Source organism: Protomyctophum bolini (assembly GCF_963924005.1).
Source record: "Protomyctophum bolini genome assembly, chromosome: 15".
NCBI lineage: Eukaryota > Metazoa > Chordata > Actinopteri > Myctophiformes > Myctophidae > Protomyctophum > Protomyctophum bolini.
In genome coordinates, this window is record NC_137876.1 from 19,188,060 (window position 1) to 19,206,573 (window position 18,514).

At 41.2% G+C, this 18,514-nt stretch overlaps 1 long non-coding RNA gene across 1 annotated transcript; it reads right to left on the reverse strand.

Moving 5' to 3' along the window:
* Positions 1-14,541: 14,541 nt before the first annotated feature.
* On the reverse strand, positions 14,542-15,864 carry LOC308329483. Its single transcript, XR_013965394.1, has 3 exons — positions 15,829-15,864; positions 15,671-15,718; positions 14,542-15,381 (listed from the first exon to the last, which is right to left on the reverse strand). It is a non-coding gene; the product is annotated as an uncharacterized lncRNA (long non-coding RNA).
* Between the last annotated feature and the right edge of the window lie 2,650 nt (positions 15,865-18,514).

The window sequence follows — 18,514 nt, forward strand, 5'->3', positions numbered from 1 at the left end:
AATACTTCATCAACATTGTTATACGTTGTCATGCATAATAATTATTGTATTTTAATGTTGGGGTGCTGACCCAGATAGAAGACAGCAATATCTTCAGAAAGAGAGGGACAAATGGAAGAAAGACAGGGAGACTGGAAAGAAGGAAGCTGAAGGAAGTGGAGAGAGGCTAATTTGGGCTCCGTCCAGAGCCTGGGCAGAGGCCTTTGCCATTATGGCACACATGACATTCTCTGTGTTTGAGTACCCTCTATGCCAGTGATACTCAACCTCAGGCCCGCGGGACCATTATGACTGGCCCACCAATGAAAATCTAAAAAAAAGAAGGAAAATAAATCTGGAAAATGAAATAAAAATAAATAAATCTGAATGAAGTTATCTTTAATTACATTATTATAAGTAATACTATTAGAGTTGTACTATTACTCGAACGAAAATAAAAGCTTGGGGGGGGGGGAGATGCAATGCAAATGAAAGACATATACTGTGTATCCCTATTCCCTGACATAATTTTATAGCTAAACGGACAGAATTCTATTTTATTTGAATGATGAAACCCAGCTGCCATTAATAGTTGGAAATGGAAATGGAAATTGCGGAAATTGTAATTGCGGAAATGGTGGAAATGGAAATTGCGGAAATTGAAATTGAGGAAATTGCGGAAATGGAAATTGCGGAAATGGAAATTGCGGAAATTGCGGAAATGGTAATTGCGGAAATTGCTCTTCACATAGCTATCTATTTTCAGGTAGATTGTTTTATTTTACTCAGTCAGCCATATCACTACTCATTTTTTTCATGAAAAAGGTCATAGCTGGGTACTCTATTTTCAGGCAAATTGTGTTTATTGTATTTTATTTTACTCAGCCATAACAATTTATTTTCTGTTAACCAACTTGCTGGCTGGCAGGCAGGCAGACAGCTACTCATAGACAGGCAGACAGACAGACAGCTACTCATGGAGAATTGGACAGGCAGGCAGTCAGACAGCTACTCATAGACAGGCAGACAGACAGCTACTCATGGAGAATTGGACAGGCAGGCAGACAGCTACTCATGGACAATTGGACAGGCAGGAAGGCAGACAGCTACTCATAGACAGACAGACAGCTACTCATGGACAATTGGACAGGCAGGAAGGCAGACAGCTACTCATAGACAGACAGACAGCTACTCATAGACAATTGGGCAGGCAGGCAGACAGCTACTCATAGACAGACAGACAGCTACTCATGGACAATTGGACAGGCAGGAAGGCAGACAGCTACTCATAGACAGGCAGACAGACAGCTACTCATGGACAATTAGGCAGGCAGGCAGACAGCTACTCATAGACAGGCAGACAGACAGCTACTCATGGACAATTAGGCAGGCAGGCAGACAGCTACTCAGACAGGCAGACAGACAGCTACTCATGGACAATTGGACAGGCAGGCAGGCAGACAGACAGCTACTCATAGACAGGCAGGCAGACAGCTACTCATAGACAGGCAGACAGTAAGACAGCTACTCATTGACAGACAGACAAATAACTACTCATGGACAGACAGACAGACAGGCAGGCAGGCAGGCAAAGAGCTACTCATGTTATGTTATTATGTTATTATAACAGCTACTCATGTTATGTGCAATAATTTGTGCAGTTATGGAAACAGCTCTTTGTGTTTATGCAAGAAAATGTAACACATTTATTTATTTACATATTGTGTGCATGCACATTGTACTTTGATACATTTTGCGAAAATAAAGCAATTGAAAGAGAGAAGTTATCAAGTATCATTAATGTCGTAATTTTATCTACTGGCCCCTGGCCCCTTGCCATTTTTGTAATGTGGCCCACAGGTAAATCTATTTGAGTATCCCTGCTCTATGCTATGGATATGGTAAGCAACCACATTTTACATTTGTGCCACCATTGAGGCACTTTCAATAAACACTATACTGCATCAACCCCACTGCCTGTAAGGCTACAAGAATACCACTCCACTGACATTCACAGAGTGAGGTTGGTATTCACCCTAGGCTAAATGTAACATCGATATAATGTAAGTAGGCTAAGTAAGTAAGTTTACTGTATATCTTAAGTTTCTAAATCGTATACACTTCTGTTTAATGCACAGGCGGATATTGTCTCTGAAGACACTTCTTCTCTTGCACCTCCCTCACCTGCTATAATGAGACTGAAACATGTAAGAATTGTGGAATACAATGTGTGTTTAAAATATAAGCAGTAGCTACATGTTAATGTTACGTATAGTTATCTAGTTATCTATTGTTATTAATCCATCCATTATAAGCCAGGGATATTGTCTGTTGGAGACAAACTGGGTGGATTTGACTTTTCTGATTTTGTCCACTATGTTTTTGTGCCCTTAGGCCTCACTCACACTTAAAGACACACTTGTCCTGTGTCTTCTTTTTTTTTAACTTAAAATGTTATTGATTTTCAAGACCAGACAGACAAAAAACCTACAGTACACAACAACACCACAAACGTAAAAAAGAAAAAAGAAAAGACAGAAAAATAAAAAATAAAAAGGGCATCGACATTGCGTTTCAAATTTGTTACATAGATTTATCTAGGCATTTACTATTGACTTTCATTCCCCCATACTGTTAAATATTGTCCATTTATACCATTTGTCCTCCATTCTTTCTTCCTGTAGTCTCAGACGGTGTGTCAGCTTCTCCATGAAATGTATCTCCTGAATCAAGTCCTCCCATTGCCCCTTGTTGGAGGGTCCATCTGTCCCCATTTTCTTGTGATAGCTTTCTTTCCTGCCGCCAATAAAATGTTTACCAAGTATCTATCCTCTCCTCAAATCTTACCCCCCATCAAGTGTCCTAAATACAAAACATCACACTTCCTAGGCACCTCATATCCCAATATCTTTTGTATCTGATCATGTATAATCTTCCAAAAATCATGCATTTTGGGACATTTCCAAAACACATGTGAGTGATCCACATTTACATCCCCACAACCTCTCCAACATTGTATCTGTTGCTTCAACTGCTTACTCTTGACTTTTGGTGTTCTGCATAGATTTTTCCAAGAGAATTCCCTCCATATCCGTGAATTGGTAGTTGATTGGTGCATTCTCCACATATGTGTCCAATCTTTTTCTGTAATTTCTATGTTTAGTTCTGCTTCCCATTTATTTTTAATGTATTCCGTTGAATGACTGCCACTCATCAGAGTTGTATATATTGCTGATATAATTCGATTGTTTATCTGCTTTATAACTTTGAGTTATCCTACGGCTTCCTTGTTGTTCACCACTCATTTCTTGTCATATCTTTTTAATTTTGAATCTGTTTTTCCGTGGGTATTTTAACTTATCATGACCAACTTTGGGGAGCTCACTAATTAAGCAGCTCCTTCCTCCTCCATCCAACCGGAAGTCCTTGTCCTGTGTCTTCTGTGTGAAATGGCCGCCTCAATGCATTTCGCATGGTTTCATGACACAACCTTGTTGCAAGGTTCAAGGTTCAAGTTTATTTAGTGTCCACGAAGGGCAAATTGGGTTGCAGCATAGACAGTACATTAAACAATGAATGAAACAGTACAAACAAACAAACAGTTCACATAGCGGATACAAGAGTACAGAGGTGCACACAACCATTAAAGTGCAGGCGTTTAAAGTGCTATGCGATATGTCATGCATGGCTGTCTTCCGCCAAAAGAAGCAGCTTGGACTCCTCATGCATAGAAGGAGGCATGAGGTCAGTCCGCTGCCCCCCCATGTTGGCAGAGGAAGTGTAGCGCCCAGGATTACATTGCAAAATCGTGGGATAAAAATGAAATAGAAAATGCAAAAATGCAGACGGCAGCCAAAATTAATTAGTGAGTGTGTGTGTGTGTGTGTGTGTGTGTGTGTGTGTGTGTGTGTGTGTGTGTGTGTGTGTGTGTGACTATGTCCCCCACTGGAATACAAAAATGGTCGCCCAAATTCCAACTTGCCCCAAACCGCGAAGAACGGTCGCCCCAAAGCCCGGAGAAGTCGCCCTAAAATCTACCAGATGTCGTGTGGGAGTTTAGACTAAGGTTCTTTCTTAGTCATCATGGCTGCCAGTTCCCACCTGATGTTGTGTGGGAGTCCTGTCTGCTCCAGACCGTACTGAATAACACCCAGCTTGCATAGCATCTTGAGACTAGGACTGAAGTCCAAGATGTACATGTCCAATCCTCCACAGATGATGACACAACTTCCCACCACGCAACAGAAGCCTGCATTCACCATGAACGGGTCATTCACATTGAGCTTAACCTCCTTCCAGGAGAAGGTCTCTGGACTGAATTTCCACAGATTATTAAGAAAAATAGTATGATCATCATTACCGATAATGATACCATAATTTTTATTCCAATTAATACCACCAAATATGTACAGCTCTCCATTGTAGGCAAAGGCTGAGTATCTCCAGCGTCCTTCTGGAAGAGGCTGTGCAGAAGGAATGCTGAGCCAGCAGTTGGTCTCTGTGTCAAACACTCTGATGCTGTTGTGTGAACAAGCATGGTCCCTTGCTTCTCCACCAAATACAAACATCCGTGTCCCCATGATGGTGGCAGAGTGACCTGTTGAAAGAGGAGGCAGGGTGCCTCTGGTGTTGATTAAAGACCAGGCCATTGTGGTGGTGTCCAGCTTGTAGATGTCAGACGTCTTTACACACACACACACGATCCTCCATGGACATACATGTCCTTCCCCAAGACGCAGGCTGAGTGGCCCCACCTCACCTCTGGAACGGTCCCAGAAACCTCGGTATTGAGCCAACTATGGGTGTCGATGTCAAATGCATAAAGCGTGTTGTTGCATGGCCCCCTCTTACCCCCCCAGATGTAGACGGTATCTCCAACGAGCACAGCTGTGTGGCCTCTGCGACTACAGGGAACCTCAGGGGGGCGCTCTCCTCCTGTAGATGTCACTGGGGGCAACGTCCATCTCAGAGACACTGTGTTGAAGAGGCCCACAGTCATCATCGTGTATTTGTTCCCATAAGAACCTACGAAGGTGTACACTTTGTGTCCCACCGCTACAGCAGCTCCATCACCACAACCGATGACTTCTTTTGGGGTTTCTTGCAGTTTGCGCAACATCTGACAGACTGGGAGAACACTGTTTGGAATTATACCTTTACCGCCTTGCTCTGTAACACACTAATATATACTTTACATGAGACAGTCTGTGATGTCACTACTATGATGTCATCACCAGTACTATGATGTCAGTTAGTGTGCCGTCAAAGAATCATTCATACTGTAGGTTAACACTTGCTTGACTGAAGTAAGGCCAGGTTTGATTTATCCAAATGTGTGATAAATGATGATAAGAGCACCCCTCCCGACTGGGTGTATCTTCTTATTTTAATTTCAGGTAGTTATCAACCATATATCTATACGTTAGCTACCGTTTAATGTTGCTTGGCCCGACACTGAGTTTGTATGTACACTCACAACCTGTATGAATGTGTGCATTGAATCCATTATTTTCGTCATAAGAGTTTGACCCTTAATTGTGCCCTTAAGTTCCTTCTCTATCCGTGTGCACGTGCTTTCTATTTCTGGTTGAATGTGCACGTGTGTCGGATACTGAGCGGTATCTATCCCATTCTGGGCGGGAACCCATTTTGGTTTTAGCATTATGTTATGCTTTAGCTATTGAAAAATAGCAGCACTACAAGCTCGTAGCGAGCTTGTAGGTCTGCTATTTTTTTTTTAATCGAACAGCGACTGACATAGAAGACATTTTTAGAATCTGATCTCAGGTCAGAATGGAAAACTGGCAGGATGTAGAAGACATTTTTTGAAATCTGATCTCAGGTCAGAATGGAAAACTGGCAGGATGTAGAAGACATTTTTAGAATCTGATCTCAGGTCAGGTCAATGGGCTATTGATCTGTCTCATCGATGCCCTCAGTCATCCATACCGATTGGATTCATGTCATGTTATTTCACCTGATCACGGAGGTGGACGCTCCATTGAGCAGTTCCATAGCACTGTTAGACAGTATAGTTCAAATGGTAGGTATTGATGGTGACGTAATTAAGATATGTTTCAATGCCGGGTTATAATATAGTCAGGGGATATTAATAAAACCAGGCCAATACATTTCTTACCAAGAATTTTCTCCACCAATGTGTTTGTAAAGGTGTCTACTAACATATCCCACATTGGTTTCTATATTCAACCACCCTAGGGGAATTTTTGACAGCTGCTGAAAGTTGGGGTACAACCATTATAAGGCAAAATGTGCTAAATGTCATTATGCTTTAAGTAGCATGTGACGTGTCAAACTAGGGTGTTTTCATGATTCTGAATATATTCCAAGCATTAGTTTTTCACGAAAAACACTCCTTGGGCTAAAAAATGGCCATAGCCGTCATCACAAATGTGATGAGGTCAGCACATTTGGGCTGTGGCTATGGCCGAACTAGGGGGTCTATGGCCAAACGTGGGGTCAAACTAGTAAAGTAAGACTTTAAAAGATGCAATTACTGGGGGCAAGAGAAAAAAAGTAACTAGTAGGGAGTAGAGTAACTATATAACTTTTAAAGTAATAAATAATAAGTAATTACTTTTTAAGAGTAACTTTGACAACACTGGTACTATCATGCAAGTGCATGATAAGTCAGAGGTCACAGAGGCAGGTGGTTTTGCATGCATGACACGTCGCTGGAGCAGCTTCTGGCCAGGACAGGAGACACACGTGCTGTGGTGAGAGAAGACTAGAGTCAGTAATGGTGAAAGCACTTAAGGATTACTGGAATGGACGACTGAGTGTGTACTTTAGGCTATGTACAGTATGTTTCATGTGATGTACACTTCGGTATTGGACTCAATACTTTTAAGTTTACAGACCGATTTAGTAGGTAGGCTACAACTGAGTATCACATATCAATCATAATAATAAGCAAACTTTGCAACCTGACTGTAGAAAGTAACAGTAGCCTACAGTAAAGAACTTGGGGGTCATTCATGATTCTTAACTGAGTCTTCTTGAGAGCATAAAATGACCCGTACGTACAGGTCCATTTGGTTTTATTTTAAGCTCAAGAGTTACATTATTATTATACATCTGCAATACTTAATTTACAAGACGTCTACACAATTAGAGAATGTAGAATTGGATCTCTGAATCTTTTCTTTGTACCCGAGAGCCATACCAGCCCCCAGCAGCAGGGGGCGTGCAAGCATCAAATGACCAACAGGAGGATCTATTTGACATGCGTGAAACCAAACCCGGAAGTTATTCTCATTGTTTATGTTGTCGCTTATTTTCAGCAAAGTTCTTCGTGGGGTTCTTCTTTCAGTAAAAGAACATACAAATAATATTAGTGTAGCTAAAGATACAATGTGTGACATAGAGACGTTGAGGCTGTTCGTCAATGAACGACTGACCGCCGTTGCAGAGGACATATTAGCTGTGTTTGTCAGAACTATCGTACAATACCAACAACAAATAGATCTGCAACACAGACAGCTGGAGTTCCTCACTCCTCAAGTCACCTCTGATCTGACAGGTTTGTCACAAATCACAACGATTTATTTGACCTCGGTCTGAACTGGACCAGTCATTTACATTACATCGTTTTAACTTTATTTTGTGGCAGTGTTGTGCTATAAGCATTACATCAAACAATATTTTGAAACCGTATATAATTACAACACAAACCGTTACTGTAACATACAGACAACAAACAAGACAATTTAGGAGAGACAACTCAACCAAATGATCACACAATTAAGGCATATATCTAATACAATTTAAACATTGTTAGAGGATGAAGTAAGTAACTGCATAGATAAACATAATTTAAAATAAATAGGGAGAAAGGGTGCATGCATGGTGGTTTGCAATGCTTGGCGTTGGCGGCTGTAGGCTCTTTTCATCGCTGACCCGTGGGGTCCCTTGCCATCAGTTGAAATCCTTATGGAAATTATGGAATTATGGATTTAGCGTCGAAAACGCCCGTGCTGCGCTGTGTGAGAACTCGTGATATGTTTCAAAAGAAGCATATATAAACACAGATTAAAAATACTTAACGGCTTCTGCGCCAAAGGACAATTCGCAGACCGTTTCCGTTGTCTCCTATAGCTCTTATATGCTTCTTTTGAAACATCACGAGTTCTCACACAGCGCAGCACAGACGTTTCCGAGGTTATTTATGTCTGTACCATATGTAGCAGGCTAGCGCTGGGACAGGACCCTATGGGTAGTCAAAGTTATCCAAATGTCAGAAACGTTACCATTGGATTCTGACTCGCGGGGCTATAGCAGAGACTGAGACAACAGAACGAAACGCAGTGGGAGTGGGTGTGCAGGAGGTCCCTTCCTTGTGCATAATGACCTGTGGCCTGTGACCTAAAATGAGTGAAAATGCAGGGTGCAATATAACGCAGCCTGTGATGTTTTCTATCTTAAATATTACCTCCAAAACACCAACACCACTACTACTACAAAACATAAGGGGTCCGGGAGACTGTAGTCTGAATAAATATTAAGAATCAATGTTCTTTATTTCCCATTTTGCATCCTAGACTTCCTCCCAGTCTGTGAAGAGGAGAAATCACCTGAGCAACAGGAGGAGAGGAGGCCTGATCTGCTCCAAGAGGAACCACAGCCTCCACAGATTAAGGATGAACAGCAGGAGAAGGCTGAGGGGTTGACGCTGACATTACTAGCAGTGAAAAGTGAATGTAATGAAAACAGAGAGACGGAGCCTCTAGCCAGCACTTCAAATGAACATGTGAAATCACAAGCTGATGTAGAGAACCGTGGAGCATCACAACAAACTGTTGATGTGCAGCTCATCTCTTCACACTGTTCTGAATCTGACACTGACGACAGTTATGACTGGGAGGAGACCAGGGAAGATCATTCACAAGATCAGACGCACACTGTGGAAGGACAAAGACTTTATTTGAGAAACAACCTGTCACAGGACCTGATATCAGGGCGACAAAGTCCATCCATGAGAGCCCATACAGTGGAAAGAACATTTAGTTGTACAGTTTGTTTTAAAACGTTTGCCCGAAATGCAGATCTTAAGAGGCACACAATGACTCATACGGGGGAGAAGCCCTTCAGTTGTACAGTTTGTGGTAAAACGTTTAACCGAAATTCAACTCTTAAGAAACACACACGTATTCATGCCTTAAGTTGTATACTTTGTGGCAAGCACTTTAGTTCAAGCCCACATCTGAAGAAACACATGGACATGCATATGTGAGAGAAATCCTTAGTTTTCTAGTTCATATAGTGTTTTAGTGAAATTAGTGATCTGAAAACACACAAGGGTTTATACAGGTGAGAAAGCTTTTGGTTGAACAGTTTCTCAAGGAAGCCACCTGAGCTGACATATCATGATAGTACACGAATCATAGATGCCAAAGCAGAGGATGGTTATGATGAGCGCTCAGGGGGAGAAGTAAGGAGTTAAGTTTCTTTCTCGCAGACAATTTGACACTCAAGTACATTCTAGGCCAAATAAGTTTTTGACTTCTTTTAACAATCCCCCCCCCCCTTTTTTCCCCTTAAAAAATTATAATAATCTTACAACTCTCTTTCTAAACAAAATAGAACAAATCTATGTTAGCCTGTGCTGAACTATTGCTACTGCCATTTAGCTATGTATATGAGTTAAACACTTGGGCCAGGAGGTGAACCAGTGACCTTCTGATTACTAGAAGATGACCTCTCTACCCACTGAGCTACTGCCATTACTCCAATTAGAAGGTGGGTGTAAGTGCCATCCAGCCGTTTCTTTAAATTCTCTCTTGGAAGAACCACCCGTCAAGGACCCCAAAATTGACACTAATTTTAGCCCCACGGACCCCCATTTGAAGATATATACCGAGGGACTCCCCCCATCAGAGAAGATTTTTATGGCTCTAGCAGTGATTCTCAACTCGATCAATTTCAAGGACCCCCACTTTGTCATGCATTAGTCTAAGGATCCCCATGTAACGGCATGTCTATCTTTGAGACCCCAGTTTATGTTGTAAAATCAATGTTAATTTAACTCTGAGTGTGTACAAATGGAACCAAATGCACCGCTAGGGTCCATTTGATTCCAAACTTGTAATTTAGCTAGAGACCCCCTGGAACTCCATCAAGGACCCCTATGGGTCCCCAGACCCCACTTTGGGAACTAATGCTTTAGCTGCCCTTGTTGTTTCATAGTCAGCCATGTCATTTTGTGATGATCGGGGATCATATCATTATCATTTTTTTTATTATTATTTTTTAAATAAACAAATTATTTTCACAAGTACGCTTTTTGTTATTCCTTAATTAACAAATGCGGCCTAAATAAATTGATTGAAAGTTTCTAGATTGTATTTAGAAAATAAAGTGCCACTCTTGCAGATTTTATAGAGAAACAAATAGGCTACCATCAAAAATTATTATCTAAATACTTTTTCTAATAACTCAAATATATTGTTGAGAAAGGGACACTATAAATAAAGGTATCTGAATATGCTGGCACGAAGCTGAACGTGCAGGTATGTTTTCCGTCATGCTACGAAGCATATGTCCCATGACGTGATGAAGATATGCACCAATGTCCCTTAGACTGCACGTGATATTATGTCATATGCTGGCCTGGGACATACGGAAGCAGCCTCATGCAGGTATGCTTTCGGCGGATGTCCCATAACGTGATGAAGATTATGTACCAACGCCACGATGGTGACGTAATGATATGTTTCAGTGTCAGGGACATACGCATCAAACCACCCGAGTAACCACATTATACCACTAATCACTCAGAAACTACATACATATAGACATATACACATATATTCACATATGAGCATATGACGTGATGAATATACTGTATGTACCATTGCCAGGGTATAATTGGTTATCGATGGTGACGTAACAATAACGTGTTTCAGTGTCAGGTGGACTAAAGGTAATGCCCCTATGTATACATCTATGGAATCTGACACCACTAACAATTTTCTTTGTATAGTAGATTTGTCTCTTTTTGTTTGTTTTCCACGTTTTTTTGTATAATATTATTGTGTTGTCTTCTATGTATGTGGGTTTGTATGTGTGGAGGGGGGAGGGCTGTAGACGGGTGTTCTGTGTATTTTGTTAAAAAGACACCACTGCCATAACAGGCATAAGTAATCATTACCATACTTCAAAATACTACTTTTTCTCCTCCAGAAGCAAGGTACGTAGCAAATAGCTAAACCTAATAATAAAATTTGCAAACGTTCCTTCACAGAGAGGCTGAGATTTGAAAGTTTGTAGCGGTCTACAGTACTTGCACGCTCTGCTTGCGCACTAGTAGGCCATTTATGGCATACTTGTGTGCAACAAGCAAGTAGGCACTCGACAGAGTGCAGTTCTAGTTACTTGCCCAAGCAGAGCGTGCAAGTAATGTTATCAGTCAGATGCGTATGTCCGGGACCAGCATATGATATGACGTCATATGCTGGCACAAAGCTGACCGTGCAGGTATGTTTTCCGTCATGCTACGAAGCATATGTCCCATGACGTGATGAAGATATGTCCCTTAGAATGCATATGATATGACGTCATATGCTGGCCCCGGACATACGGAAGCAGACCGTGCAGGTATGTTTTCCGCGGATGTCCCATGACGTGATGAAGATTATGTACCAATGCCAGGGTATAATTGGTTTACGATGGTGATGTAATGATGATATGTTTCAGTGTCAGGGGCATACGCATCAAACCACCCGAGTAACCACATTATACCACAAATCACTCAGAAATTACATATACATACATATAGGCATATACACATGAGCATATGACGTGATGAATATATGTACCAATTCCAGGGTATAATTGGTTATCGATGGTGACGTAACGATGACATGTTTCAGTGTCGGGTGGACTAAAGGTAATGCCCCTATGTTGTATACATGTATGTAATCTGACACCATTGCTCCAAAAGCAAGGTACGTAGCAAATAGCTAAACCTAATAATTCAATATTGCAAACGTTCCTTCACAGAGAGGCTGAGATTTGAACAAACTTTCAAATCTCAGCCTCTCTGTGAAGGAACGTTTGCAATATTGAATACAGTACTTGCACGCTCTGCTTGCGCACTAGTTTCTGGCCTACTTGTGTGCAACAAGCAAGTGTAGGCACTCGATAGAGTGCAGTTCTAGTTTATAATTATTGTATTTAGTCTAGTTTGAATTTGTCCCTGGCAGGGTGGACATATTTTACTGTTTGTTTGTACATTGTCTGCTTGCAGTTAATTTATAAAAAGTGTGTGAGCTTGAGTCTGACCAACATGCATTTCTAACAGCATAACATCATGCTGTTAGAACATAGCCTACTGTTTTTTGTACAGTAGCCTATGTGGACCATCGTGACATTGATCAATTCTTGATAAAAAGCTTCTAATATATTATTTAGGCCCCAAAATCTAGCACCACGTGCTGCACAAGGTGCCCTTTTTTCACTTGAGCACCTGCCCCTCTAAATGTCTGTGCACGCCACAGCACCTTATGTTTATTTTGACTCAGTTCAGTTGCTTGAAGTTCTGAAAATATTCAGTTCATTTTGATATGTGTTGGTTTGTTCACACAAACATATGTTAAATTGTGCATGGCTACATAAAGAACAAAGGCAATAAATAGTGAGACTAAAATAAAATACCGTAACAGCTGTGGCATAAACTAAACATGATGGACTACAGAACACAGAGGCAAAGCAAAGCATGCCTCAAACTAAACTTGAGGACTGTGACGGCTGTCGGTGAAGATGTTCGATTTGAACCCAGATAGGCCTACCCGTCTCCCAACAGCAGGGGGCGTACAAGCATCAAATGACCAACAGGATCAGTCTATTTCATGCGAGAAACCAAACCCGGAAGTTATTCTCATTGTTTATGTTGTCGTTTATTTTCAGCAAAATTCTTGTCGTGGGGTTCTTCTGTCAGTAAAAGAACATAATAACAATATTATTTTAACTAAAGTAACAATGTGTGACATAGAAACGTTGAGGCTGTTCGTCAATGAACGACTGACCGCCGTTGCAGAGGACATATTAGCTGTGTTTGTCAGAACTATCGTACAATACCAACAACAAATAGATCTGCAACACAGACAGCTGGAGTTCCTCACTCCTCAAGTCACCTCTGATCTGCCAGGTTTGTCACAAATCACAACGATTTATTTATCCAAGGTCTGGACTGGACGTTTAAATTATAGGACGTTATGCATTTGAATTGCAACACAAACTGTTACTGTAAGATACGACAATAAAGACAAGACAACTCAACCAAATAAGGCATGTATTATTACAATTTAAACATTGTTCGAGGATGAAGTAACTGCATAGCTAAACATCATTTAAAATAAATAGGGAGGGAGGGTGGTGGTTTGCAATGCTTGCAGGCTTTGGCGGCTGTAGCCAAATTAGAAAAATGTAAGTGTAATGTTTAATTGGGTCGTCCACTCACAGTTAACAGTCTTTGTATTGAGTTTGTGCTTGAAATGTACTATAATTCTGCAAACTGTTGTTAAATACTTCAATCAATCAATAAGTGGTCTTCAAAGTGAGAGTAAAGTTGTAGCAGAGACTGAGACAACAGGTCGAAACGCAGTGGGAGTACCCAGCTAGCAAGTTATGGCGCGCCGCCTGCGGGAGGCGGTCGCCGCGCGCCGCCGATCGTGTCCTCCGCCGGGCGCGTCGCACGATGTGGCCGCGTCGTTCTTGATCAGCGTGTGCCGTGCGCGCCGACGCGCGTGTAGCCGGCGCCCCGCTTCTCTGCCGCGACTCGAACGTCAGCTACGACGGCAGCAGCAGGACAGCGTGGAGCTGTCTTATGACACCCCCCCCCCCCCTCCCACATATTTATAGAAACATAATAAAGCAGCAAATGTATACTTAATTTTGTTTCTTTATTAGGAAAAAAAAAAGGTTACAATGAAATCATTTAGGCACATAGAAAACATATGTAAACAACCAAGTTTAGAATACAAGTGGTTGATTTTTATGTCATTTTGCTGAGAATGCACTTTAAGACCACTCTGAGAACCACTGGCTTCTAACCTGGCTACCACCAGAACATGTTGGATAAGATTGTGTCCACATTTCCACAGTTTTCTGAAAAACCTATGTTTCTATATTAGTGGTTCTCAAATTATGTTATGTCAAGGACCCCAGAAATATTATGAAATTGGCCGCAGACACCTACAGTATCTGAAAATATGTTGTTCCAGGGACTACCCAGAAGCAAAGATGAGTTTAAAAACGTTTGCTCTGAAACAATATATATTCAAAGATTTGCACATTTTCAGGATAAAACTAAATAGCAGACCTACAAGCTCGTAGCACGGTCCCTGGAACAACATATTTTCAGATTGGAGTAAATCGTTTGAACACCAATGATACAGAAACATCTAGGCTTTTCAGAAAACAGTCATACCATTCAAACACTTTAACCATAATTTTAAAAGCCGTTAGATTGTTGGCAGATTTACAAGCTCACAAGCTTGTAGATTTGCTAATACTAAAATGTGGCCCAAACACAGTGAACGTTTTAACTAAAATCTGCGAGGATTTAGAAGACATTTTGTGGAATCAGTTCAAGTTTAATTTCTATAAAACACCAAGTCTATTCTGTGTGGAGTTAGTTATGTAGGCCCAGTAATGTTGCAATAACAGTTACACAGCAATAAACAGAACACACAATCGAGATTCACCTTTTGAGCAAGAAATCGTGCAGCATACATTCAAGAGTCCATTTGGAAACCCCTATAGCGGTGGGTTTGAACCCTTTTCATGCCAAAGTTATTCACCATTTGAGCCACGGACCACCATTTGATGAGCTGCCTGCCGTGCCTGTCCGTTTCCTTCCTTTATGAAGCCTGACTGGTGGTGGCCGCCAGCAGAAGTTCCAAAATGCACCCTGTCCAACGTCTCCGGCTCTCAGACCCCAGGTCCCTGTCACTGAAGTCCAAGATCCCCTGGTTTTAGCCACTTTAACCATTATTTAAAAAGCTGTAAGCTGTTGAAAACGAGTTTGTAGATTTGCTAATTTTGAAACATCGTGAAAATGTGGCACAAATCTGTAAATATATATTATTTTGCAGCAAATGTTTTAACTAAAATCTGTGAGGATTTAGAAGACATCAGTTCTCAAGTGTAAGTGCTTAAGTCTTTAAAACACCAATTCTCTTCTGAGTGGAGTCAGGAGTTTCTGAGCGTAGCAATGTATGTATGTCCCCATGTCTGTATGTCCGAGCACGGAAAGCTGGGTGCGTTCCTTGAGGTCTGGATGTTGCGTATAGTAGAGGGTCAGGGAAACCCGACTGGTGGTAGCCTTTCCAGCAGAGGTTGCATTTGAAGTCGATAGGTCTTCCTCCAGCGAAAGTTCGTCTGAAATCACAGAATTAATTAAATAAATTATTGTGGGATAACGTTTTGATGGCCTTAACCCATTTAGACCTGAGGACGCATCTGTGTCGCCTCATAGGTTTTAAACATTATTTTAAAAGCTGTTATCTGTTGAAAAATAGCAGATCTACAAGCTCATAGTGTGGCACAGAGTGCCACAGTACTCATCATAATACACCTCAGTCATTTAAAATGTTATGATGGTAACAATGGTACACAGTTACACATTGTTGGGTGCCAATTTTCTGTCCTTGGTAAAATGAACAATTACCTTAAATTAAAGAACGATGTCTCAGCTCTGTACAGCATGTCACCTTGTCTGTAAAATGAAATCAAATTCAAGTCAAATTTCTTTCAAATGTAACAGCAAACTTGAGGCAAGAGAGCTTGTAGCATGCAACCTTAATTCAGTGGTAGAAATGTTCTTACCGTTTGTACGCCCAACAGATCCAAGTCCTGTGTCTGAAATCACAGTAACAACAAAATGGTAAACATTGTATGTACATAAAAATCAATTTGATGAAAACAGAAGATCTACAAGCACACAATGTGCTGCGAGCTTGTAGACCAGCTATATTCAGCATGCAACCAAGTGTAAAAATCAGGCTTAGAATAAAACAACAAAATGACTAAAATGACAAAAATTAAATCAAAATGTGTTGTAATTAGACAAATCTTTATTTGCAATTGTGGCCTAGCAAAGTTCCTTTAGAGGAGACAACAGAGAGAAGAGTACCTGCATGGCAATGCTCATTTTGGTCACTGCATCTGCACCTATAATAGAATAACAAAAAAAGTCTGTTTTAAACATTAGCCTACTATGTGATATTTTTTACATTTGCAAGACAGACATTTGACGAAGATTTAGCCTTGCAGACCCCACATACACACAGACCCCATGCTGTATTGATGTGGTACCATAGGAGAAGTTCTAAAACAAAGAATGACAAAAAATGTGATTTACAGCTAAATGCTGTTTATGTAGTCTACACAAGCAACGTATCATATCTAATTCGAATAATTGTGTTTAAGGACTTATCAACACAATAAGAAGTTACCTGTTAAAATAGCATGAGTTATACGTTTGCTAATGCTAACCTTATCCCCTCGTCCAAACAATAGATTGCCCAGGTAGCTAGGCTAGCTAGCTAGAGGGAAACATACACAGATAAAGATCGAAACGATTCTAACACGCTGCTACAATTACACTACACACGGTAGATATCGGATATAAAAATACACTGACCTTTCAACTGAATTTCTCCGGAGAAAAACAGTGTAAGAACTAATATAAGCATTTGTTGGAGAGTCTTGTCTTCTGCGACTGCCTCCACCCCCGTACGTCGATTCAACAAAAACAACAACACTGCAATGCATGCCGGGTAAAGCCTCGGCTCCAGGCTAGGTAGGCTAGCCTGAACTAAAGTCTGCAGTCTGCAGGTACATATTATTATTATTATTAATAACAACAACAACAATAATAATAAATATAACCGCAAGAAGAAGAAGTAGAAGAAGAATCCACTTAATTATATTCAATAGTTAAAAAATTATGTATTTTATACATATAATGCACATCCTTGTCTGAGAGAGAGAGAGAGACGGGCGGGGGAGGCAAGCATTACGTCAGCGTGAGGAGGGACTGTAAATCGCTGTAAATTCACGATGGCATTAAAAAGTAACTGATCGCGACCGTTTGACGCGCGGACAGCGGGGGGAAGTCCAAGCCAGCCCGGGCGTGCTACGCTGTGAAGGCGACAGCGGGAGGCGGTAGCTAGCGGGGAAATGTTAGCTGGGTAGGTGTGCATGAGGTCCCTTTCTTGTGCATAATGATAGCCTTGATAAAGTCTCATTTAGCCCAATCTGGCCTGTGACCTAAAATGAGTGTAAATACAGGGTGCAACCGTGGAATATAACGCAGCCTGTGGTGTTTTCTATCTTAAATATTACCTCCAAACCACCAACACCACTACTACTACAAAACATAAGGGTTTCTTATTTCCCATTTTGCATCCTAGACTTCCTCCCAGTCTGTGAAGAGGAGAAATCACCTGAGCAACAGGAGGAGAGGAGGCCCGACCTGCTCCAAGAGGAACCACAGCCTCCACAGATTAAGGATGAACAGCAGGAGCTAATTCACAGACCAGAGGAGGCTGACAGGTCGACGCTGACATTACTAGCAGTAAAAAGTGAATATAATAAAAACAGAGAGACAGAGCCTCTAGCCAGCACTTCAAATGAACATGTGAAAATGCAAGCTGAGAACCGTGGAGCATCACAACCAACTGTTGATGTGCAGCTCATCTCTTCACACTGTTCTGAATCTGACACTGACAACAGTGATGACTGGGAGGAGACCATGGAAGATCATTCACACGATCAGACACACACTGTGGAAGGACAAACATTTTCTTTGAGAAACAAGCTGTCCGAGGACCTGATATCAGGGCGACAAAGTCCATCCATGAGAGCCCATACAGTGGAAAGAACATTTAGTTGTACAGTTTGTTTTAAAACGTTTGTCCGAAATGCAGATCTTAAGAGGCACACAATGACTCATACGGGAGAGAAGCCCTTCAGTTGTACAGTTTGTGGTAAAACATTTAACCGAAATTCAAATCTTAAGAAGCACACACGTACTCATGCCTTAAGTTGTATACTTTGTGGCAAGCACTTTAGTTCAAGCCAACATCTGAAGAAACACATGGACATTCATATGTGAGAGAAATCCTTAGTTTTATAGTTTATAGTGTTTGAGTGAAATTAGTGATGTGAAAACACAAGGGTTCATACAGGTGAGAAAGCTTTTAGTTGAACAGTTTCTCAAGGAAGCCACCTGAGCTGACATATCATGATACATACTGTGGCACACGAATCATAGATGCCAAAGCAGAGGATGGTTATGATGAGCACTCAGGGGGAGAAGTAAGGAGTTAAATTTCTTTCTCGCAGACAATTTGACACCTAACTTGGGCCAGGAGGTGAACCAGTGACCTTCTGATTACTAGAAGATGGCCTCTCTACCCACTGAGCTACTGCCATTACTCCAATTAGAAGGCAGGTGTAAGTGTCATCCAGCCGTTTCTCAATTTGTTTCTCTTGGAAGAACCACCCA